Source organism: Mauremys mutica, chromosome 3 (genome assembly GCF_020497125.1).
Source record: "Mauremys mutica isolate MM-2020 ecotype Southern chromosome 3, ASM2049712v1, whole genome shotgun sequence".
NCBI lineage: Eukaryota > Metazoa > Chordata > Testudines > Geoemydidae > Mauremys > Mauremys mutica.
In genome coordinates this window covers 55,209,501-55,235,112 of record NC_059074.1, presented here as the reverse complement: position 1 = coordinate 55,235,112, position 25,612 = coordinate 55,209,501, and the positions used below count along the sequence as shown (strand labels likewise).

General features: G+C 39.4%; 1 protein-coding gene and 1 long non-coding RNA gene across 2 annotated transcripts in view; one reads left to right on the top strand and one right to left on the bottom strand.

Annotated features, from left to right (window-relative positions):
* Positions 1-25,612, bottom strand: part of ADGRB3 (adhesion G protein-coupled receptor B3) — a 646,981-nt gene that overhangs the window by 536,723 nt on the left and 84,646 nt on the right. The window lies entirely within an intron of this gene.
* On the top strand, positions 1,449-25,007 carry LOC123367181. Its single transcript, XR_006578340.1, has 3 exons — positions 1,449-1,501; positions 5,022-5,076; positions 24,878-25,007. It is a non-coding gene; the product is annotated as an uncharacterized LOC123367181 (long non-coding RNA).

Here is a 25,612-nt window from a genome sequence, read left to right as displayed (position 1 = left end):
TGAATCATTTTGGCAACAATAAAGTCATAGCCTCATCCCTATATCATTATGACCAGCTATTCTAAACTATTTTATGATATTCAAAATAACTCTGCTTTAGGGTTTGGTTTTTTTATGTATATAACATGCATAGTACCAATGCACCCAATCTGGGAGCTGACCTAATTTAATAAATCCTAAATGCTGCAGAACCTATGAATGGTAAAAACTTCAGTAATTATGAAGTCCCAACACACTCTATCCAGCACTGACTATGGGTCAGGAAAAACTCTCGGGTCACATTAATACTTAGGTAGTAGCAAAAATAACTCTTATTGTCACAGGTTAGTAATGAATGGTGAAAAATGGATAACCAGAAATTGATCAAGTGAAAAAAGGAAAGAAATCCCGGACTGTAGAAAGAAAATGATTTCAGCACTGCAATGGGATTATTTCTAATTCAGACCTCAAGTTGTATTATTCTGATTATCCTTAAGGGTGAGGGTTATTATATCGCTGTTTACCAGAGAGCCTGCCTGAAGAACCTCTGACATTCAAGTCTCTGAAAACTCATGGAGAATTTTTGAATCCATTAACCTTAAAAAAGCTTTTATCAGTCTCTGAATTAAAACAAACAGACAAACAAAAAAATCCAGCAGAGATATCCTAAACAGAAAGAGATTAAACTGAAAAATGAAAGACAAAACATTGAATTAAGCAATAAGAGATGGTAGTTAAAAACAGATTGACAAATTAACTAGTGAAGAAGTTTTTACATCTCCTGAAACATGAATAGAATAAAAATGATCATCATAGCCCAACTGGCACATAATATGTTTTAAACTAACATTTTTCTCCTTCCTTGTTTTTTCATACAGAAAAAGCAATGACATATGTTTAAATTTGAACTACTGATTTTAGATTAAGGGAAACAACCAAACAAGAAATTTCCCTGTGAGAGAGCGCAGCATGTAATATGAAGCATTAACTTTTCTTCATAAATGGCAGCTGCCTCTGCAGACAGCAGATTTTTGGAAATTTAAAGGTGCAAAACAGAGAAGACAATCATAACATTTACACATTGCTACATGCATCAGGATTTCAACTCCTCAAAACTGAGTTGGTCACTTCCTGCTTCACCATGGTACCCCAACATGGATCATTCTGAATGTCACTGCTACCACTGGAGCCCAACCGCACCACATCATTGGAATTCCACTATAACAGCTGCCATGAGACCTAGAGCTGTTCTTTAGAGATGCAGGTAACTGGAAGCTTTTCTTTACATGATGCAGTTTTTTAAGGTATTAATTATAAATGTAGTTTCAAAAGGGTTTCAGATAGGTAAATGCTACATTAGAAACACATTACATTAACTAAAAAAAATTTATTTGATCCTCTATGAGCCGATTACATGCTTCAGTAGATCTTTGATGGTAACTATGAGGTCACAGAATGATGCATTGTGGAATGTCACAGCCAACTGCCTTACATTGAGGAAACTAAATGAAGGGAAAAAAAGGTCAGTTTAAAATTAGTTATGTGCCAAATGCCCCACTTGCTCTTACTATTTGGGGATTTCAGCTCATCATGATACATATAAACCTAATTAAAATAATCATTTACAGTTACATAACATTTTAATAGGGGGCTGTTCAAAGTGCTTTACATACATAACCTACCTTCAAGGTGGGTAAAATATACTAAATTAACAGATGGTTTAAATTGTTCGGTGAAAAGAGTTATGTGGAGATGTGAATTATCAAATCTCAAAAATTGCTGTGAAGGGAAGAAACTCCAAGTCTCCTCATTCCCAACACCTTGCTCTGATCTCAAAACACTGATCCCATAATACTCCAATATCTGTAATTCAACATTAAGAGCTCTGTTATATCTTTCATTTTCCTAATACATATTAGGTTTGTATTGGCAAAAGTGTATTATACTTCAAAGTTGTATGTCTCAGAATGTGTATGCTTTTAACGTTCAAATAAAAAGAAATTCCCTTCTTGCCACAGAGTGTTTTCCTTGCTTCATATGTCATTCAGCTAGACAGTATTTCTTGGGTTAAAAGTATGTCTTTTTTTAAAGGAGTCAGCTTAGAAGCAATAGCGTTCATAGAATCGTAGAAGATTAGGGTTGGAAGAGACCTCAAGTGGTCATCTAGTCCAACCCTCTGCTCAAAGCAGGACCAACATCAACTAAATCATCCCAGCCAGGGCTTAGTCTAGCCGGGCTTTAAAAACCTCTAAGGATGGAGAGTCCACCACCTCCTTAGGTAACCCATTTCAGTGCTTCACCACCCTCCTAGTGAAATAGTGTTTCCTAATATCCAACCTAGACCTCCCCCGCTGCAACTTGAAACCATTGCTCCTTGTTCTGTCATTTGCCACCACTGAGAACAGCTCCATCCACTTTGGTAGTTGAAGGCTGCTAGCAAATCCCCCCTCACTCTTCTCTTCTGCAGACTAAACAAGACCAGTTCCTCCAGCCCCCTAATCATTTCCCTTGCCCTCCACTGGACTCTCTCCAATTTGTCCACATCCTTTCTGTAATGGGAGGCCCAAAACTGGATGCAATACTCCAGATGTGGCCTCACCAGTGCTGAATAGAGGGGAATAATCACTTCCTTCAATCTGCTGGCAATGGTCCTTCTAGTGAACCCAATATGCCATTAGCCTTCTTGACAACAAGGGCACACTGCTGACTCATATCTAGCTTCTCATCCACTGTAAATCCCCAGGCCCCTTTCTGCAGAACTGCTGCTTAGCCAGTTGGTCCCCAGCATGTAGTGGTGCATGGGATTCTTCTGTCCTAAGTGCAAGACTCTGAACTTGCCCTTGTTGAACCTCATCAGATTTCATTTGGCCCAATCCTCCAATTTGTCTAGGTCTCTCTGGACCCTGTCCCTACCCTCCAGTTGTGCAAGGCTGAATGCTAGTTAGATTGAAATTCAGCCCATTGTCAGTGGCTCCACCTGTTCTGGAATCCTCACTGTAGTTCTGCTGCAGGCAGAGCAGCCACATTAGGCTTCCATTCTATTTAAACAAACAAATGGATAAATTTGAGAAAGTTTAAGAACATTTTCTTATAAATGGTTAATTTCTTAGTTTTTCTAATAATTTTGTGTTATGTTATTTTGATGCTCATTTGATTTTCATATTTTGGAACTAAAAATGCTAAAAAAAAAAAGTTCAGTGGTTCAGTTCAAAATTCACTCATTGATTAGTTCCATCTCCTAAAGGGCATGCAGAGGATACTGAAAGTGAAAGATGTGAATGCCACTGACCTTCAGGCATCAAAAGTGGCAGCATAAAAAGCATTAGAACAGCACATGGAAAAGCAGTTCTGTCACTCATTTTCAGTTAACTCGAGTAGTTCTCTGCACTCCAGATTGGCAAATCCTGCCTCTCTGTGACAGTGTCCTAAAATCAGCAGTCGAGCATATCCAAAAAACTCAAACTTTACTTCAGCCCCATTTTCTAAGCACAGGATTTAAGAAACCCCTGCAGTGGGAAAATAGGGCCCCTTGTGACAAATGTGAGGTTTGCATGTGTATGTGCATGCACACCTAAGTAAAAAATGGCCATCCTACATTTTGATGACTGTCTTTCTCAACATGCTTTATTAGTTTACCCATATATACCCCCGCAAGCTGTTCAAACTAAAGGGAATGGAGGCAGAAGACAAATTAAACTCTCTGCTAAATGAAAGATATCTTCATGTTTGCCCCCTTTTAAGCCACAATGCTTAGATTCATTCTTATAGTGTAACTGGATTCTAATCTGAAAGCAATTTCAGTATGAAATCTCAGTGTGCCATTTACATTGTTCCACTAGGGAACTCAGACATGCTGTGCTCGAATACCTGATCTGAATTTCGCTTTGATAGTTACCAGATTGGCCATTAGTACAACTTACAGTGTTTTAACTGTCTGTGGTTAAAACACCACCCGTATATCTGAAATTCCAACATGAGCTGGATAATAATAAAAATTTTTACAAACATTGATTTTATGACAGAATACGTTTGGGGAAAGTCAAATATTTTGTTCATGCAATAGCCTTCTGCTAAACAGAAATCGCATTACTGAAAATCCCTTCTGTATTGTCCATATAATCTTCTCTTACTCGTACTTTTCATACCAAACAGTAATACCCTGAATGTCAAAAGATAATACTGATAGACATCCGGCACTAGACTACATACAGACAAGGATGGTGCTTTTTTTTTTTTAAATTTTAAAATAAAAGAGAGAATTGTTCTTGCTATCTATCTCTCAACTGTAGTAAGAGTTAAGCAACAAAACTTATTGAAAGTTACAGTTTGCAATCAGACATTTTAAGATATCAATACTTTTAAAATCAACAAACTATCATATTACATGATACAAATTTGTTCCTAAGACGCACATGTAAATCAGGGTTTGAGATGTGTTGAAAGTGCTCTTATGCCAGGGTCATGAATAGCAGACTAACTACCAGGGGTTCTTGAAATCCATTAGCCACGGAAAAACACCGAATTTATATTTTTACAGGGAATCTTTAGTTTTTACATTTGATGAAAAAAATAAATATATATACAGTAGAACCCCGTTTATCCAATCCACCATTGTCCGGCTCTTCATATTAATTGAACTGGGGCTGACAACCGGAGCCGTGGGGTTCCTGCTGTCACCTGAATTGCAATTATATATATATATATATATAATTATATAAAAATTATAATGATTGATGGCACAGGTAAGCTTCAACTTTGCTTAAAAATGGTAAATATAGCAATAAAACATTGTGTTCGACTGTTACCTATATATATTGTGTCTAGAGAAACTAAAGTGCAGCATTTCATTTTAATCATGGAAAAACATGGATTTTTATGTTTTTTTTTAATCAGAGAAAACTAGGATCTCTGCTAATGACTATAAGTAGATAGTCTTAACATGTTAGACTCCATAAATATATCCAGATATGGCTCTATGCTATATACAACTTCAGGTAAAATGTGTGTGTGTAAATTGCTAAGTGACAAATCCTCTCTCTCAGATGTAGAGAGATCATACAGCTCCAAGTGGACACAGGGAGGAAAATGTGGCACACTGTAAGTGATTAATAATACAGCATTTTCAGGGGTCAATAAATTCGCAGCATTTTCAGGGGTCAATACATTTCCATCTAACAGTCTCTATAAGCAATTTTAACCCAACATGTATTAGGAAGTTATTAGTATGCAATAATGTAATTCAACTGAAAAAATTCAGTGTGACCAATGGAAATGGTATTTGCTTTTAACTAGCCGAGCCAGCAGTAGGTCCAAATTATCCGTGTCTCATTTTGGATTTAATTATTGCAATAACATCTCATTTGCTTCGAGGTATTATAATTATCTTCTCATTTAAATGGAGAGGTATTTTATTATGAATGCAGTTAATGAGGCAAAAGGTTGAAAATGTCCACAGCACTAAGTTTTTGCAAATCACAAAGCTGTTAAGTGAAAAATTATGTAAGACAAAAAACTGATGACAAGTGCTGCCACGAATAATTTTTTTAAACTTTGCCTGTCAGACTGTGTCAGGCCACAATTTAAAAATGTAAGTGCTTGTTTAATGTGCTGTTTTTAAAAAACATACAAATCTATAACTGAGCAAAACTTGATATCTGTAGCACAAAAACAACTACGTTGACCTATTTATAAATATATCTGACCAAAAAGTAACCTACAAAAACACTAGTAATTCTTTCATTCATACTATGCATGAACATTAATATTTTAATTCCTTTTATAATTAACCTGTATTACAAGATGTGCATCCATGAAATTAAGATTGTCCTAAAACAGGGGTCGGCAACCAGTGGCTCACGGCTCGCCAGGGTAAGCACCCTGGCGGGCCGGCCTGGTTTGTTTATCTGCCGCGTCAGCAAGTTCGGCCGATCGCGGCTCCCACTGGCCGCGGTTCGCGGTCCCAGGCTAATGCGGGAGGCAGGAAGCCGCGGCCAGAACATCCCTCGGCTCGCGCCGCTTCCTGCCTCATGCATTGGCCTGGGACCGCGAACCGCGGCCAGTGGGAGCCGCGATCGGCCAAACTTGCCGACGCAGCAGATAAACAAACCGGGCCGGCCCGCCAGGGTGCTTACCCTGGCAAGCCGCGAGCCACCGGTTGCCGACCCCTTCCTAAAATGTTTGTGATTTCATAAATTGATTTGGTATTGTATATTTTTCTCTAAAGATCTGTAAATATTATTATTCTATTTCACATATTTATAAAAATATGCATATCACCACTTTAAGTTAAAGCAGCAAAGAGTCTTGTGTCACCTTATAGACTAACAGACGTTTTGGAGCATGAGCTTTCGTGGGTGAATACCCACTTCGTCGGATGCATGTATCCGACTAAGTGGGTATTCACCCACGAAAGCTCATGCTCCAAAACTTCTGTTAGTCTACAAGGTGCCACAAGACTCTTTGCTGCTTTTACGGATCCAGACTAACGCGGCTACCCCTCTGATACTTGACACTTTAAGTTAGGAAGTATCAAGCATCCTCATTTGAATGTGAAGCAATTTAAAACATAAAAATAAAATGTAAATTTACAAATTCAGAATACTACATATTGCTCGTATAGAGATATGTGAAAGACCCCATGCTATTCTACCTTACCCTTCTAAAATACAATGGATGGGCAAAGGGAAAGACATTCCTTAGCAAAGCAAAATATTGGCTTCTATTCAGTCTCTCATTCTATAATTAATAAATAAACCACATCACAATCAGATGTATTAGATAGTACCGAAGAGATCCTTTTGAGGAATAAAAGCTGAACTGTACTAGCTTACTGACACACACTATAGTAAGTCTTAGCATTTTTTCAAGTTCACAGTTTCTACCTGGCAATTAGAACTGCTCAAAGTTTTCAGAATTTTGACCAAAAATGGGATGAATTTTCCCATTTTTAAAACCAGCTCTAATGGCAATATAACACATGAAATGATGAATGATTCAGGCTTACATAAAAAGTGCTATAATCTTTGTTTCATTAGCAATAGGGGAGCAACATGCAGATAGAGCTATTGAAAAGGGTATCTTCATTAAATACACTGTGTTTAATTAAATACATGTGCTCCATGCCACATTCAGGAGCAAACTCCAGGCACACATCTGCTTAGCCTTTAGTCCTCTCCAAAATTTGATCATCCTCCTTCAGTCATTCTCACTGTACAACAATCCCATTTTAACAACAAATAGTTTAACTTCCATCCCTACAAAACATTTATAAGCCAGAGGTTACTAGCTGGAATTAAGTCTTTACTAGCATCTCAGGTAGATACATACTTTTTACTATATTCCAGTTTACTTAGTCAAAAATAGTGCAGTCCAGCTTCACTTGTCTACTGTCACTAATTCTGTATCTAGCAACCTGTTTCTTCCTAAAGTCTCTTTCCACTCTGAAGTATTAGCCTCAATATTATTATTCCTCAATGTCATGTCTGGTATCTAAGATGACTATTGATGAGTGATTTCCCATTCTTCCTCCTTGAGTCTACTACCTTATAGATGTCTGTGGTTTCTGCATACTACATATCCTTCCTGAGTGATCACCTCTTAAAATCTAGGTCCACCACCTTGTTAACCACTTGTTTAATCCACCTTGTGGTTTTCTAAAGGCTAGATCCACAATGAGGTGCACTCTCTCAGAGCAAGCAGATGTTTGGTTGACACGCTGCAATCATTCACATGCTTCCTCTGATTGTTGGCTATTTCCATTTTGCATATTCCTACTACTTCTGGATATAGCATGTCTCTCATTGTCAGTAAGTTTTTTTCTTGCAGTTGCAAACCACAAAACCTTCCAGCCTTACTCTTTTCCTATATAGGAGTGACACATGCATTCATGCCAAGTCAGTAATCACATTCTTGAAGCTGTTATTGACAACTGTTATTCGAAGTGTGACATACTTTTTTGCATTACCTCTTTGATCAAGGTAACCAAAATTATAGCTTTCTGTTCTAGAAATGTAACTTTTCTGCATACTCAGCTCTATCTGGCTTTTGTATGATGGCCACCCACCTTTTATCAACTTACTGACCACCTTATCTTTGTGTCTTATTCCATAGCTTCTTTGGTTTCCCTCAGTTTTGCTGTTGAAATAGACAGACTGAGTCAATCAACATGTTGCACAATGTTCTGACATCCTTGCACCAACTCACCAATGTCTGACATATGTGTCCTGTTCAGGATGTTGAGCAACAATAATAATCATACAGGACAGTATCTGATCCGTAACTCAGAGCACTTAAAGTGCATCAATGTGCTCTGCAGTCTTGTTGGGGGCCTAAAAAGTACTTAGCCATAATGGTCTCTAGTGTTTTGTGATCTGATTTTACCAGTACAGAGTAACCATTGTTTTATTGGTGGAACCACTTTAACCGAAACGAAACAGAGTTCTTTTTCTTGTTGGTCATAGCCACACAGCGTCAGTTTCCAATAGGACTCTGCTTGTGTAAATCAGTTGACTGTCCTTTAATTAAGCTGCCCCCCAAAACTTTTCTCCAGTTCATTACATTGTAGAGTAACTGTATCCCCTATTCATCAGTAGCCTTACAACAAGGGCATCCATAATCAGCTTTCACTGTTTCAAATACTTAATGCTATGGTACTGCATTGTGCCACTCCATGTTCTTCCTCATATGCTGGCATGTGTGTTCTGCTATTGCCCCCAAATCAGGCCAGAAGTTTGACAGGAAATTTATCATCCCTACTAAGTGCCGCACACCATTTACATTACTGTGGCAGACATGTCCTTGACTGCCCTGTCTTTACCGCAGTCTGCCTTCAGCTCCTTCACTCTGAACAAATGACTTCTGAGTGTTTTGGTGGAGAGTGGGGGTAAGAGGGGTTCACTTTATGTTTTTGTCTTTTCATTTTTGCAATAATCCTTGCATTTTGCCATCATGAATGTTTTCTGCCTCTGTGCTGCTGTTCTCACCTGTAGTGAAGATGTTGGCTGCAATGACTTTCTCAACATGAAGCCTCTCCAATACCTGGGTCACTATTCTCTGGAATACACCAGTGCTAAGTTTTTCCTCAATGGGCATGAGCAGCCAGCTGTAGTGACAAAATGATGTTGCAAAACTCACCAGCTTTCTGAACACTTCATCCTGCTTTATGTGCCAGAACCCAAGCGTTAAACGTATTCCTGACATCACAGAGTATAAATATTCTCTCTCTGGAAAGGTCTGTCAGAATCATTATCAATATATAAAGTACATAGTGACATCTTCTCGGCACCCAGTTCAATACCTTTCTGTCTAATGCAGATCTGTAATTTGCCTGACCATTATTTTACACTACCATGCTGCTTAGCTAAGCAGTAATATTATCTTCTCATTCTGTGTTGTCTTTTGCTTTGAAGACTTCAAACCACTGCTTTTCCTCTAAACAGTCATCAACCTTGAAAGCACTATATACCATCTTAGGGATAATCTTTTTATTGACAGGACTAGCCCTAACTTTCTTGTATTGTGCATACAAAGTTCATGAGCTGTACTCTGATCAGATACATGGCCTGAAGAGATATTTCCTCAGGGGCATCTCTAGTACTTGCCATCAACTACCACAAGGTTTGCTTAGTTGGATTGAATTGTTATTGAGTTTGCATTTTACTACACTGTATATTATCGAAGAGTGGTTTCTCTAATGGTTGTGTCTGGATCCAGTTCACCCTTGGGAATCACATTGGATTGTCTAGCTGAGATCTAGCCATATGGCTTCCTACCAATATTGCTCATGCATTGGGGCTGGTATTGTGCCCAATTATTTTTTCTGTCTAGAGTGTCTGATCCTTATATGCTCTAGGACTCAGGCCACTGTCTGATCATCTTTAACAATTCTGGCAAAATCCTTCCCTGGCCTGTCTCCACTCTTACATTGTGGGTAAAGCAATTCTATTTTCCATACTCATTGCAAGTGTTCAAGTTCATGGCACTTCTTCCATCTGTTCACGCCATCTGCCACAGTAAATGCAATTTACTTTGGGTATGGATTCCTGATTATAAAAGTCCCGGTCTGTTCTCACTATGCATACAATGAAATACTACGCTGGTAGGGTGGTGGGCATCCCTGGATTTTCATCTTGCTCCTGCTGTACACCCAGGCGTAGGAATCTATTTAAGCTAAAATTCCTTTCTGGAACACTGTTCATACTGGTGGCAGTCCCTAGTGCACAGTTACTCAGATCTCCAAAATTTCATGACACCATCACTGTTCACAGTGCTGTCAAATAAGGCTCTCTCTCTTTTCCCTTGTATCGGCTCCTTACAGAACTTGTTCCAGTCTACAGTTTTGCTGTGTTTTGGAAAACAAAAAACATCCTTAAACTGTGAATTGCCAATGCTCTCTTTGGAGAGGCAGCTACATCTTTATCCTGCTCCCCGATGAAACAAAATAATAGTTCCTGCACTGCGAGAGATGTGTGAGCTCTAAAATGTTACTTCCATCAAGGCTGTGCCTTGGCTACATTCTTTTCAGCAAAATCCAGAGTGCCTCAGGCTATGTTCCATGATTCATGTTGATAGCTGCTGCACTCTGGCGCACCTTATAGCCATCTTTCAGCCCACCATGTTTCATTAGCAGTTAGTGATGTAAAACCAGAGTTGTAAGAAACAGAGACTTAATATGCATTTTGTATGGCCAATATTACATACTTTCCATATCACACCTACAAACAACCCCAATTACACCTCTAGTCCCTCAGCAATAAATGTCCTTCATGAAATCTGATCCTCTCTTTCCTGTTCAGATAGAACCTTCATTAATGATTTCTTCCCACACAAAAGCTGCTTATGGCGGGAACTAAGGATGAGTACATATCAATAATATATGATGCATACATTACAGGGAAGGTATAATTATAACTGATACATTTCCTTTTTTAAAATATTTGTATTTCTTTAAATTTCACCTTGATAGAATATGGGAATGCACAGTTAGGGAACCTAAACAACCTTAACTCCTTCCCTGTAGTTACACTATGCAAAAGCCATATGGTTGTAATTAGATTTTTAGTGTTTGTAATTCCAAATTAGATTAAACTAATTTTTAAATGAATGTTGACTCTCTCTCTTTCTTTGTGTCGCTAGTGTACGATTGGACAGAGTTAACATTGTCTGGGTGCTTTAACTATGCATTTCCCTTCTTTTGATGTGATTGGATTCTAGAAATCGGAGCAAATAAGTAGTAGAAAAATGTCCTTGAATGTTGATTCAAATTCAGAACCAAAATTTTGCTTTCATTTCATTCAACCTTTTCATGTCTGCTTTCCATGAACATTTAAAATGTTAAAAATTAACCACCATATAAACTCACAAAAAGTGACTATTTGTTAAAATGTGGGTTTGCTCATCCAGCCCTGTTACCCGGGGTTTTCAGAAACCCCAACAGGGGCAACTTAACTATTTCACTCCAGGCTATGAAAGGAATAAATCAACAGGAACACAGCACTTCTGTCTGGTAAGATTCATGCAAATAAACGTGTTCTATCTAAAACTGCAGTTTATTACATTTAAGCACACACAAACATAATCAATAGGTTTAGAACATCCCAGATATTTGCCTAACATCTGGAATGGTATTGAGTAATTAAACAGCAGGTTTGCAGTAGCCAGTTGCTCACCCACCGGGAAGAAAGTGTGTCAGAAAAACATCTCTCTGAAGATGGCTTCAGAGGACTGCTCCAAAGTACACTAATTAGCTAACCTATAACTAACTCCTACGAAACACATAGGTCACTACTGGAGCATCACTATTCTAACTTCCAATACATTTTTAATATCAGAAGCATCCGGATTCAAGATTTTCCAACCACCACGGGTTTCAGACTCAGTTGTTTACTTGTCTGGCCCCTCCTCCCATTCTGATTAGCCGAAACTGTAGCTAGTTTTGACCTTGCTTCTGAAAGCCTGTCTCCAAATTAACTCTTAACTATGTGGTGTTCTATTTCATTCATTCAGGGTGACTGAATGCACATAATATGGTTGCAATTGGCTTGATCACATTCTGGGGTATAAACACCCCTCAAATCCAGAGCTACAGCCCTGTAGTTAAGTGAGATGGAAACCTGCTACTTACACTAGTTGTCGCCGGTTCAATTTGGAGTGTCTTATACTGCAAACACAATCAAACTGGGGCTATTTATCCTTGGAAGGGCAAGAAGAACGTTAATCTTAAACCTATAGTTTAATAAATGGGTGGCCATTTTGTTGTTTACATTGCTGTTTGTTATTGGTTACACTAAAGAATGTTGTTTTCCTAAAGGGAGTTTTATATTAGAGGGTGGAAATGAGTAACATCATCCTACACATCAAGGGTTTTTTCTTCCTTTCTCTCACTCTCCTCTGAATGGGCAAAAATTATACTTTTTGGCTTGGAGAATATGTGTAATTTTCTCTTACAAAGGAGGCTGCATGAAGCAGTCAGAGAAACTTCTAGTAAAAATTAATTAAGGTCAGAGGTAACTTGGGAGGAGATAGAATTTTGGCTGTAATAGTAAACCCTGGGCTAAGAGTTTTAATGCAGTTTTGTTCTGCAGGCTGGTTGGTAACTCCTTAAATAGAGTCATAGTACTTCATTTTTGTATTTTGATAATGTTTTCCCTTTATTTAATGTCCAACATAAAGTAATTTTTCCATAATCCCCCCTTTGGTTTTTCAATGAAATAACCCAACCTCCTTCAACACCACTGCCCCTTCATGTATACTACTCACAAGCTGTCCACGGGCTGTAACTCCTGTGGGCTGTTTCTCTCCAGTGGAGTGGGCAGAAGGAGTACAACAGACAGAGCGTGGGAAGCACTTGTTTGCCTGAGTTCTTTTCTGGACAGTTTCAAAACTCTCCCTCACACTGTACTTCTTTGGCTTTGTTTTGTTTTTTTTTCCTTTTCATGAAAAGCCAAATTCTCCTCATTGCACAGAAAGGCTGTGGGTGTATTGTGTTAGATCTGGCAGTTTGAGTGTAAAAAAAAAATCTTAAAAGGTTTTTGTGCATCCATTCAATCATGTCTTATACATAAACCACCACTGGTCAGCACAAGTTTGGGAGGAGTGTTACTTTACAGATGATCCAAGGCCAACAGAGGGACTCATATGCTGAAGGCCCTGATCGTGGTTTTTTTTTTTTTTTTTTTTTTTAAAGATGAATGCCTAGACCATTTAATTTTAAAAGGTCAAATTTTTGGTCTAAAAACTTGTTATTGTCCCTTACAGCTAAATTTTTATAGTAAAATTACATTAAGCCGATTATACATTTTTGGGTTTTGTGGCATTATGTTAAAGGGTCACAGTTAAGGCTGCCAGGTTTACAGTTAGCCTAGAAGTTTTGTTTTGATTCAAGGGTATTACAGTGCCTTTCCACACCGCCTTCTTGTTCAGTTACTGGGTTTTACAGAAATCTTCCTCTTTCACAAGAAGAGAGTAGGTAAGCAGACCTGTCAGAGGAACATGCATATTCCAGCACGAGAGTCTGCTAAAAATAGGCCTCCTCCATGAAGCAGACATTTTAACCACACTGCAGCCCTTCTTTGGGAATTTGACTTTTTTTTTTTTTTTTTTTAAAGAGACGGATTTGTGAATACACATGCACACACCAGTAAAGAAATAGATTTAATGTTAGGTCTATGGATGTAGAGTAGAATGTTGGCAACTGTGATAGAGCACTTAAGACAGTGATTCTTTCCAGACTACTGTACCTCTTTCAGGAGTCTGATTTGTCTTGCATGCCCCAAATTTCACCTCACTTAAACTACTTGCTTACAAAATCAGACATAATAATACAAAAGTCTCACAGCACACTATTACTAAAAAAATGCTTAATTTCTTATTTTGTCTGTATGAAATTTTAGTTTGTACTGACTTCACTAATGCTTTCTATGTAGCCTGTTGTAAAACTAGGCAAATATCTAGATGGGTTGATGTATCGCTTGGAAGACCTCTGTGTATCCCCAGGAATATGTGTGGCCCTGGTTGAGAACCACTGGCTTAAGCCAGTAATTCAAATTGAGCCTAGATGACTGAGTAATGATTGGATGTGGCTGCACTCTAAATGCTCTTTGGTAGTCTACATGAAACAAGTTTGGTGCTTGTAATTCAATTCACAGTGGGCAGCGGTTCATATAGCAGAATCCACTTCTACCAGATGACTCTCTTTTAAGCTCAAGGACAGCCGGGTATTGAATGGGCACAAGGATGGAATTATTCTCTCACCCCTAGGTGTGGTCCTTCCAGATCAGAATTGAGGAACACTGGTAGTGCACGCTAGGGAGGCCTACACTTCTGCTATGCATACAGCAGCTATTCTATGGCTTGATAGTGCGGGAGACTGAACTGTTCTATCTGGAAGCTAGAAACCTTCATGCAAGTTCAATTCATGCCTTTTAACTGTAATAATTAACTCAACCATATCTCTTTAAAAAAGCTGTTCAGCAATCTGTATTCGACAAACTGATTTTGTATCTCTCCTGTACACTGATATGCATATAATGTCAAAAATGTTCCTAGCATGTTTGTGATTATTCCCCAAAATTACTAAGAAACAGGTCTTAAAACAAAACCAAAAAACACTGAAAGTATTGACCTCACATGATTGTCCAAACAGATAAGCAAAGTGATACATTTGTTTTTCCAAAACCTTTCACAATTAGTCACTTTTTAAAGTTCCATGTATTTCATAAACTGCACATTAATGATTTTAACATCAGATCACCAAAAGAAAATCAAAAGGCAGATTTTTCCACATTGTGAAAGGATATCAAATGTCATTATTAGACTACCTAATACAAGTAACATACACAAAGTAAGATAATCAAGTTTTTAGATGGCAGGCTAATTTCTTAAGGCCAGCTTGTCCTAATCACTACTACAAATGGAGGTTGTAAGAGTAGCAACTGGAGTCTGCAGCTATTGGTCTCATCGCAGGACAGAGGTATTAGAATGATCAAAAATTGGACAGTCTCATGTAGGGTGACCAGATGAGAGGGAGAAAATATCGGGACACATGAGGGTGGGGAGGGGTCCGCCGGTGGTGGAGCAAAAAAAACAAAGAAAAAAGCCGAGTGCTGCCGGCGGAGCAGCGACGGGAAAAAAAATAAATTAAAAAGCCGAGTGCTGCCGGCGGAGCAGTGATAAATAAATAAATAAATAAATAAGGCGAGTGCTGCCGGCGGAACGAAATATCAGGACAAATTGCGTCCCAACCGAAGATTGGTTGGGATGTGGGACAAACACCTAAATATCGGGACGGTCCCGATTTTATCAGGACGTCTGGTCACCTTAGTCTCATGGGAAATTCTAGTATTTCAAAATTAGATTTAATCTCAAACAAAACAGGATGAAAATTGAAATTTTTCATGGACCAGAAAGTTCTGACAAATTTCAGTTTGGAAATGGCAAAATGCTTCATTTTGCTATTTTTGGTCAAAGTGAAACATTTCAACATTCCAGAATCAAAATGTTTCATTTCAACCAAGTTTGATTCAATATTGAACTGCATCCACCTGAGCTGCCATGGTGCTTCATGCTTTCATTCTCCTCTGCGGGCCAAGCTCTGGAATGTGTCATAGACTCCCCCAAATGCACAATAGTGATTCAAACAGATAGGAGATAGTGGTGCATCATGAGAGAGGTAATCTGGCCAGGGAGCCTAGCCCAGAGAGAATGGAGGCATGAGGCATCCAAACTACCACTCTCATCAAGCATCCTGGCATTTCTGTGAACGCAGATTAATGCCCAACTGACCTAAAAGAAAACATTTCACTTCAGTCTGACAAACCCAAATGTTTTAATTTGAGTTGACCTGACTTGAAAATAAAATTCTTTCATTTAGACTTTTTTGATGGAAAATTGAAACATTTCAGCAACATCAAAAATTTCCCATCAAATAAAAATAAATTTCAAACAGAGCCCTGACAAATATCAGTTGGCTAGAGCCAAGAAACAAAGACCATTCTTTTACCAGCACTCTTGAGTATCACATCTGTATTACAAGGTGTCAGAAAAAAATTAATTGTTTGGCAAAAACTGAGTAAAATAGTCATTTGGAACCCAGCAGGGAACTAGATCTAAAGTTCACATGCTTTAGGGTCTATCTCCTTGCTAGTTGATTATATGCTTCCAAAAATACCCTGACCAATATACAACAGAGCCATACTCAGATAAAAAATGAAATGCTGGCAATTATTTTTAGTTACAAGCAATTTCCTTAACTTCTTTAAGAGCACCACAATCAATTGAGATAGATCATAAACTGTTGGAAATAGTCTTACAGAAAAGACTGTACAAAGCATCACACAGACTTCAGAAAGGCTCTTCTAATGTTTTAAAGAGTACCTATATATACGGTAGTTACAAGCAGGTTGCTGAGAGAAGAGGAGGAGTTTGAGAGAAATATGGTCTCAGATACTGTCTGTTTCAGAAACAAGCTCAAACGAAATACAAGATGACTCAAATGTACAACAGCCTGAAATAGTAATTCTAGAATGATGGTCAACAGAAGCAGCTCAGGCCAGATGTTCAGCCAGAGGCAGATTAATCCTCTCATCTGTCACAAGGTTTGAATCATTTATCCTGACCTCCATCCTAGGTGTCTATTTTATTAACAGGCTGAATCAGTTTGTGGCTGGTTTTTGTTCACTTTATGTGTTACTTGCATTTGTGGTTTTTAAGAAAGGGGGAAGATGGACTCAGACAAAAGATATTTAGCCCTGCCATCTCACCTTTCAGCCAGGAAATAAAGATCAGTTTCTTACTGTATAACAAACATTCTGTATAACTTCTGTATAACAAACCTTTATTACAGCCTGACATCCAGGCAGGAAAGTAACTTTTTCCTTATTGACTAACTCTACAGAATTTTTCTAGCTAACTGAGAGGAGCTTGGCACACAAAGCTGAACTTTGTCTAACTGACAGCTCCATTATGGAATCTTAGTTCTAGAATAATTGCTACTGCATGTGTGGCTCTAGCAGAGGCAAAAGATCTGAATGTAAATAAGGATTAACAGTATGTGGAGGGTAGATTGTTTTGATGCTCAACTCTACAATGTTCTTTCTTTCCCCTAACTCTCCCTCTAGTTTTGTTCATTTGCTGTGACACTGAGCCAACATTTCCTCTAAATAGTTCAACCCTCTGAGCAACCCCCATTCACAAACTCCTCAGGACTGCCCAGCCTCCAAAAGGTCATTTACCTTTTATTCTGAATAGGACCTTACGTGAGCTTTTGCTTACCACAACATAATCATAACGGGGCTATAACAAGGAAAATTCAGAAGTTGAATTGCTTTGTTCTTTGTAACTAAAACAAAAACAAAAAGCATAAACCAGTCTCCAACACATACTCATTACTATGACAGCAAGGTTCTAGTGTTGTCTCTAGGCTCTTGCCTTCTCTTGATCAGGGCCGGCTCTAGGCACCAGCACTCCAAGCATGTGCTTGGGGTGGCACTTTCCAAGGGGCGGAACTCCGGCTCCTTTTGTTTTTTGTTTTTTTTGCTTGGGGCACAAAAAGCCGGGAGCCGGCAGAGCCGCCCAGAGGATTCAGGGGGCCTGGAGTCCTCAGCTGCGTGGGACCCCTGCTTTGGCGGTAATTCGGTGGTGGAGGGTCCTTCCGCTCTGGGACCCGCCCGCCGAATTACCGCCGAAGACCCAGCTCTTCAGCGGCGGGTCCTGGGGAGGAAGGACCCCCTGCCACAGGTCTTTGGGGCACTTCGTGCGGAAGGACTTCCCGCCGCCGAATTACCACCAAAGATGCGGAGCGGAAGAAGCTCCGGGGGCCCGGGCCCTGTGAGAGTTTTCGGGGCCCCTGGAGCGAGTGAAGGACCCTGCTCATGGGGTCCCGAAAAACTCGCGTGGGGGCCCGGGGCAAATTGCCCCACTTGCCCCCCGCCCCAGGCAGCCCTGGGAGCCGGCCCTGAGCGGAGGTGAGCTGCGGTGGTGGGGGTCACGGGGAGGGCCACAGGAAGTAACCCTGGGGGGTGCAGGAGAAGAACCACTCCCCGCAGCTCACCTCTGCTCCACTGTCACCTGCTCTCCCGAGCGCACCGCCACTCCGCTTCTCCCCCCTCCCTCCCAGGCTTGCCGCAAAACAGCTGATTTGCGCAGCAAGCCTGGGTAGGGGGGAGAAGTGGAGCTGCAGCTGAACACTCAGGTGAGCAGGCGGAGTGGAGGTGAGCTGCGGCAGTGGAGGGCGCAGGGAGGGCTGCAGGAAGTAACCCTGGGGGGGGCAGAGGAACCACTCTCCCCCAGCTCACCTCCGCCTCCTCCCCCGAGTGTGCCGCTTCTCCCCCTTCCCTCCCAGGCTTTCCTGGGAGGGAGGGAGGGAAGCGTAGGAGGGGAAATGCGGCACGCCCGGGAGAGGAGGCAGGGCCCGCGATTTGGGGAAGGGGTTGGAATGGGGCGGGAAAGGGGCAGAATTGGGGCAGGGCCGGTGGGCGCAGGAAAATTTTTTTGCTTGGGGCGGCAAAAAACTTGATTTTCCCATGGATCTACCACTTTTTCTCCTTTTGACTGAACTAAGTCTTCACTTTGCCTCAGGAGAGCATCTCCAAGAGCATATTACTCTCTGGGTAATTTTGAAATTTTGCCCTAATAGATTATTTTGATTCAAGAGGCAGAAATAAATAACAGTTGTACACAGCTGCTCCTAAATCACATTATAAGAATAAACAAAATGAATACTCCGTGCATTTCTTGCTCTAACTGTTCTATAACCTACACAAAGTAAATAAATGTACATGTTCAAAGCGACAGATAAGAAAATAACGGATTCAGCGCAAGTTCCGTATGAGGACTAAGGATAGAATGTAGCCAATCTACACATGGTAGTTACTACTTTTTTACATACCAATAAGGTTGGTTTATTGTATGTTTTTCCAGGTAGTCATGCAATGCTGATGTAGATTTAAATTAGTGAGATATGTTTCGTATAACAGGCCAAAATTTTCAAAGAATACTTTTGTAATTAAAAACGACTTCATTTGAAAGTGGTTGTGAAAAATGGTTCTATTTTTTTATTAAAATTAAAAAAAAGTTAAAAAAAAAAAATCAGTCCCTCCGTCCCCCTCCCACTGACCAACACACTTTTCCGATATTTTTCTCTTTCTCAGTGGCAAAAAAGAAAAAAAAGGAATAAGAGGAAGAGAGCAGGGAGAATGTGAAAAGTGAAAACAAACCCCAAATATTTAATAAAAATATTTCCAAAAAAATGTGAGCAAAAAGAAAAATCATTTTCAAATATTTAGAATGAAAAATATAATTCCCCCTCCCAAACAAAACCTCTTTGTTGCTCCTGTTCAGTGAACATAGATCTTTATTCTCTCAGATTGTCAAAGTGGCACCTTTCTTGATCTCTAAATTTACTTTTTTCTTTAAAAAAAAATGGTTTAAAGTCACTGGTTAGGTATTTTTAATTGAAAAACATAATGAATTTTAGACATCAAGGAACATATCCTGTGTAGTCTCTGTGCCCCGAATAACTAGGATTTTAGTATAATTTAAATGAAAATGAGTACAACGTGGCTTTCTGTTTGAACATAACAAGGATAGCATTTGTCCTTCTAGAATGTATTGCAGACCTTGGAAACCTTCCAAAATGTGTGTGACTGGATATAGGTGAAGAGCAAAGATAACATGCATCGTAAATGGAGAAAATAACTGGAGAAGGGAATTATCCAAAACAATCTACTTGTACATATTTTTCCTTCTAATATTTTTGAAATCTTTGAAATAGTCTGTGCATATTTTAAGCCACAGGAAGCCTGCTGCAGGCAGCTTTAACTTGCATGATTTGCTCTTACATAGCAGATTACTCTAGGTCTCATTGACCTTGGCAGCTATATCGGGGTCATATTTGCATACACATGACATATTCTTGAGCAATTTCTTCAATTACACACAAAGTGACTTCTTCTGTATTATGCATTACTTACTTTCTAGTTGGGTTTTTTTTACCTTCAATAAACATGGTTTTAAGTGCATTAAGGAAGCACTATTCTGTGTTGAGATTTGGCTCTCCTGTTCTGTACATTATCACAGCACACTGCACGACATCTCCAGGTTTTATCAGAATGCATATTTTTGGACACTTCTCTCCAGTGCCACATCATCCAACATAAGCTCGATTTCTTATGAGACTTTTATTTTGGCATGTAAAAATCCATTGCATGTCCCTTTCCCCATGGGATATCAGCAGCAGACAACATGGATGTAGCATGCTTCAGGCAACAAAGATGGCAGCAGCACCTACAGTAGAAAGCTATTTCCCAATTAATTCAAACAGTTTCTGTTCACTATCCACTGATTACTTCTAGGATGGCCAACTTTCTCATTTGTGAAAAATGGACACTGAACACTGGAACCTCCCCTGCCCCCTGCTCTGCCTTTTCCCTTGAGGCCCTTCCCCCCACTCCTCTTCCCCCCACACCATCATTTGCTGCTCTTTCTACTACCCTCCTCCTGCCAGCTGAGCAGGACTTTAGGGGTGGAGAGGTGAGTGGGGCAGGATGGGTGAAGGAGAGCTGGGCTCCAGGAGTGGAGGGTCATGGTACAGGACAAGCAGCGCTCAGGCAGGATGGGGAAGCCACCGACACCTCTCTCTGACGGTGCTGTTTCTGAGTGCTCCACTGCTCCTTCAGGCTCCAGCATCACCTGCTGCTCTTCCCTCCTCCTGGTGGCAGAGACTGGTTACTTCAGGTAACTGGACTTTTAGCCAGGTTCCTTTTTGACCAGACTTTCCTGTCGAAAACCAGACACCTGGTAACCTTAACTACATCTGTTGCATTTTGGCTGAGTAACATTTAAGCTGAACATTGTTATCTAGAGGAGCAGCATGGATAAATAACAAATAAATAATTCTGTGCATAAATGGCATTGTGTTGACAATAAAACATGAAAGGAAAGATTTTCAATGTGCTAAGGGCCAATCATGTGATTAAAACAAAATTTAGGCACAAACCCACAAACTCCTACAAAGGCATTTAAGTGAACAGGGACAGCTTATTTCAAAAGATGGTGAAACTCTTAACTGATCAGTGCATATCCAAAATGGGTAGAGTGCATACAGGAGCCACTGAAGGTACACTACAGTTAAACACATATAGGTGTCCCATGCTTGCTGACTTGGGCTTGGGCTGTTTAACTGATGTGTAAACATTTGGGGTCAGGCTACAGCCCAAGTTCTGGGAACCTCCCATCTCACAGGGCCCCTGAACGTGGACTCCAGCCTGAACTCAACATCTACACCACTATTGAACAGCCCTGTGAGCCCAAACCTTGTGAGCCCGAGTTAGCTGGCATGGGCTAACCACAGGTTTTTAAACTGCCATGTAGACATACAGTGAAAGAACTAGTCAGACAATAGATGCTGAAGTGTCAGCAGAACTCTGAAAGTCTCCATTATTGAGGGAATTTGCCCCTAAACTGTTAAAGCAGTATGAACTCTTGGACTCCTCATTGGCATTGGACACCCAAATAGCCATGTTAGCAAAAACATCCCTGTTCCATCTGTGATTGGCCAGAGAATTATACCTCTACTTATCAGACACACACCTGAGCTAAATAGTCTGTGCATTTATATCTCCAGGCTTGATTACTGCTACTTATATTCAGGAATAAAGGCAAATTTTCTGCTAAAGCTCCAACTAGTACTAAATACCTGCCTGTCTGCTCATCAAAATGGGTTTCCATAGATGTATCACTTCAGTGATGTCCTATATGTAGAACAGAGGAATACAGAGTTGAATTCATGGTCTATGCCCTGTTATTCATAGCCCTTCATGGGATTTCTTTTAGTTACTTGAGAGATTATCTCCATATTTACAACTATGACTTCCAGGGAAAACTACATTCAACTGCCACACTGAAAAACTGTCCACGAGCAAGGGGAAGCTGATGAGTGCAGGAGACAACGGTCACAAGAGCTGACTCTATACTTTGGAGCTTACCACTCCAAATGGTAAGAATGATCGTGGATCACACCATTGTCACAAGTAAACATGGTACTCATTTCTGTCACTTAGCTTTTCCTCAATAAATTTCTTCACCCACACAGACTTGAATCACATCCACTCACCCACAAAACCATACATTAAAAAAAACCAAAAAACTATAAACTGATTAAATTACTTCTCTGATAGGCTGGGAAGGAAGAAAATGGGAGAGGCTACTTTTATTATTAATTATTATTATTATATACTTGGGCTGCATTTTGTTTTAATAATTGGGCATACGAATCTACCCTAAATGTGAGCTCAACTGTAAAAGTTTATAAAATGTCACAATAACCTATAACAACAAAATGTTGATGGGAAAAACATATAAAAGAAGAGATCAAATCAGCCCCTAAAGGCCTACTACTGTAATTCAAGAAGTGTTTTAAGATCATGTCTCGTAAACGAGAACAGCATGACACAGGAAATCAATTGGTGGACAAAACATCGAGGGAATGGGCTGTTCCATCCATCACTCCCTTTTTGGGTCCTTAAAAAAAGACGTTAGAAGGAAGCTGGCTACTGCAACACTGTCTGACAAAGATGAGAGAAGGGGAATGAGCAAGCTTCACTATCATGGCTGTCACCTTCACCATATTCTGGGACTTTGAATCTTCTTCATCCTAATCCTATGAGATGTCCTGACCAGACCAGGCCAGAGAGAGGGATCCAGATAACACCGCCACCTCCAGCTAAATCCTGATTACCACCTAGGATGTGAAATTTCATCTCCTTCCCTCTTCTCCAACTCAAAAAATCATCTTTTTCCTTCCCTACCTTACTTCTCTTTTCTATCACTCTCCTTTTGCCTTCTGTCTAATGAGAGTCTGGCTTAGTTGACCGAGATTACCTGTTTTGCAACACTGCTGTAAGCCTGTGACCAGAAAGGCAGCTAAATGCAATGCCTAAACAGCTGGATGCTGAAACAATTTTGCCAGGTCTCAAAGTGGATTATAAAACCCTGTGCTGTGCCTGTATTTTTCCAGCAGCCAGACTGCAAGTAAGAGTCAACACCAGACACAGAATTTGCATTTTCTATCCTTGCTGTTCTTTTCTTTCCCCTTTTATGTGGGTGTTTTCTTGTTTTGTTTTCTAGAAAACAGGATTGGACTTTAACAGCAATAGCTCCATGTGAACTAACTTCTTCTCTTGTCCCAAAAAGGAGAGTTATTACCGTCTTTAATATCATCCAAAAGAATGTGAAGCATGGGGGTTTTCTTTATAAAAACCTCTCTATAGCTAAAGGGAACAAGAGATGTTATTAAAATAAAAGCCTTACTTAATACTTTACATGTCAAATGCTTTAACTCTCCTTCTCCTTTTTCAGTATCTTTAATAAAAGTTTTAAAAGGATTTTTAATGTCATGTTTGCCGTGGTACTAAGTGGACTAAGATCTCTGTATACCAAACCTCAAACCTTGTTTAACGCTGTTTAATGTTGGACAGTTATGGGGTCATGTAAACACCTTGGGCTGCATTTTGTTGTAATATGGGCCTCTTTGGTCCCATTTATTTCATCTAAATTAATACAATGAATTTAATACTACAGTGATGGGCCCATCTCAGTGCCCAGATAGTATTACGCATCTAGAAATGAATTTTCTAATAAATTCTTTGTATGTATGGGGCCATTCTGGTCAAGACATTCTAGACAGCAGAAAACAGCAACAATAGACTTGACAAAAAACTAATCAGGCACAGCATGAAGGACTGACTTAATCCATATTAGTTGCTAAAACGTCTCTTGCAATTGGATTAGCAGAAAGAGCCCTTGTACAGTTCAGGAGGCAATATATTAAGAGACCAAATTTATGATCCATAACACTAAAACTGTTACAAATTTTCTTTGTATGATCTGATCCTATCTACACAGGCAAGCCCAAACTGTGTAAAACATGATGTAAAGACTACTGTGCAGTAACAATTTCCAAATGTCAATGTCATTTTGTCCATGTAGACTGGCCCTTAGGTATTCTATTCTGAGGAGAATAAGTTACCATAGGCCTGATCCTGCAGCTTGATGCAGGCAAAACTCTCTCACAGTCGATGGAGCTTTTGACAGTACCAGGATTACTGGAATGGGCCATATATTTGTAATCCCTTTTGACAGAGAGCCGTAGATGGAAGTATTGTATATATTTGCTAAAATACCTAAGGTATAGGAATTCTAGATGCACCCATTTAGGTACTTCCTGAGCGTCTCAACACTAAATGTAACAGAATCTTTTAATTCTTTATGAAAATGAAACAAAGATGTATGGTAATTTATTTTTGGAATATGTACAATATTTAAAATATATATGAAACCATAACTACAACAATATGTTATATGGACAGAAAGTGCAGGTAAAGGAACTTATAAAGTCTCAAATTAAGTAGTAATTTACTCTACAAGTGTTCTCATATTGATGCCAGAAACTGATTCAAAGTCACTAATATACTAAGATGACACTATGAAGACAACACAAAGGAATTTCTCATATAGAATATGCTGATAATTTCAATATATAAGGGTAGAGCAACAAGAAATTGTGGGCTTTATTGTGCAACATTTAAAGTCAATTAGACCACTAATGTGAATAAGAGCTTGCCAATGTAAGGGTTACACAATTAAGCCTTTTGTGCGTGATTATAGCTACCTGCTTAATATCTTTTAAACTTCAAGAAAATAAACAGACAGGATATATGCGGTTTGGTACTAAAACTAGCTCTCTTAATATGCAATAGGAGAACATTCAGTACTCAATAAATGCTTTTAATTTTTTTTTAAATTATCCTCTTTTTCTCCCAAATCAAACAAAAATTGTACATATTCCAGATATATGCATTTAGCAAGCTGTCTTGATCATTATCTTTTGAACATTTTTCCACAGATCCAAACCCTGGCCTGGGAGTAGCTCATGGATCCATAAAGTTTGGCTCAATTGTTGGGAGCATCACCAAAAAGTAGTAGGAGGAGGAGATACCATTCCTGCTCTGCCAATGCAAAAAACAAGTAGAGGGTTGTTTTGTTGAGGGAGGGGGACAGGGGATTAGTCTTGAGCATCTCTGCTCTGGGACTCTGAATATTTAATAAATATCAGCTTTTATTTCACTGGCTTTTCTAGTTCATTTTATACTGTTGACCAGCACTTTGAAAATTCTGAATTTACAGTCTCACAATATCTGATGTTTATTCTTAAAGCCACAGGAGTCCAGAAGCGGCGAGTACATGAAAGTCTGTATTTTCAATTAAAATAAAGTAAACTTCTAGCCCTTGTAATTGTGGAAGCAGCTTGAAAATGTGAACTCTAAAGACTTAAAAACCAGCAGGCAAATAAAAAAATATCCAATGTGTTATTTTTAAAATCTCATGATTCTAAACCAATATTACTGGAGCATCCTGATTCAATTTTGAGTGCTTAGATTGAGCAATACTGATCCTGCTTGGATCTTACTTGCTTCAGTCTTGTAACCCCAGAGGGCCACAGAGATCCTGTGGTTTGCTGAGATACTCCTCTTTAGCCTTTAAGTCCTATCATGACAGATACTTTCTCAATCTTTTCATTCATTGGCCTTTCTAAGAAGTCACTAACTACACATTTATATCAGGTGTAACCCACTGGTGA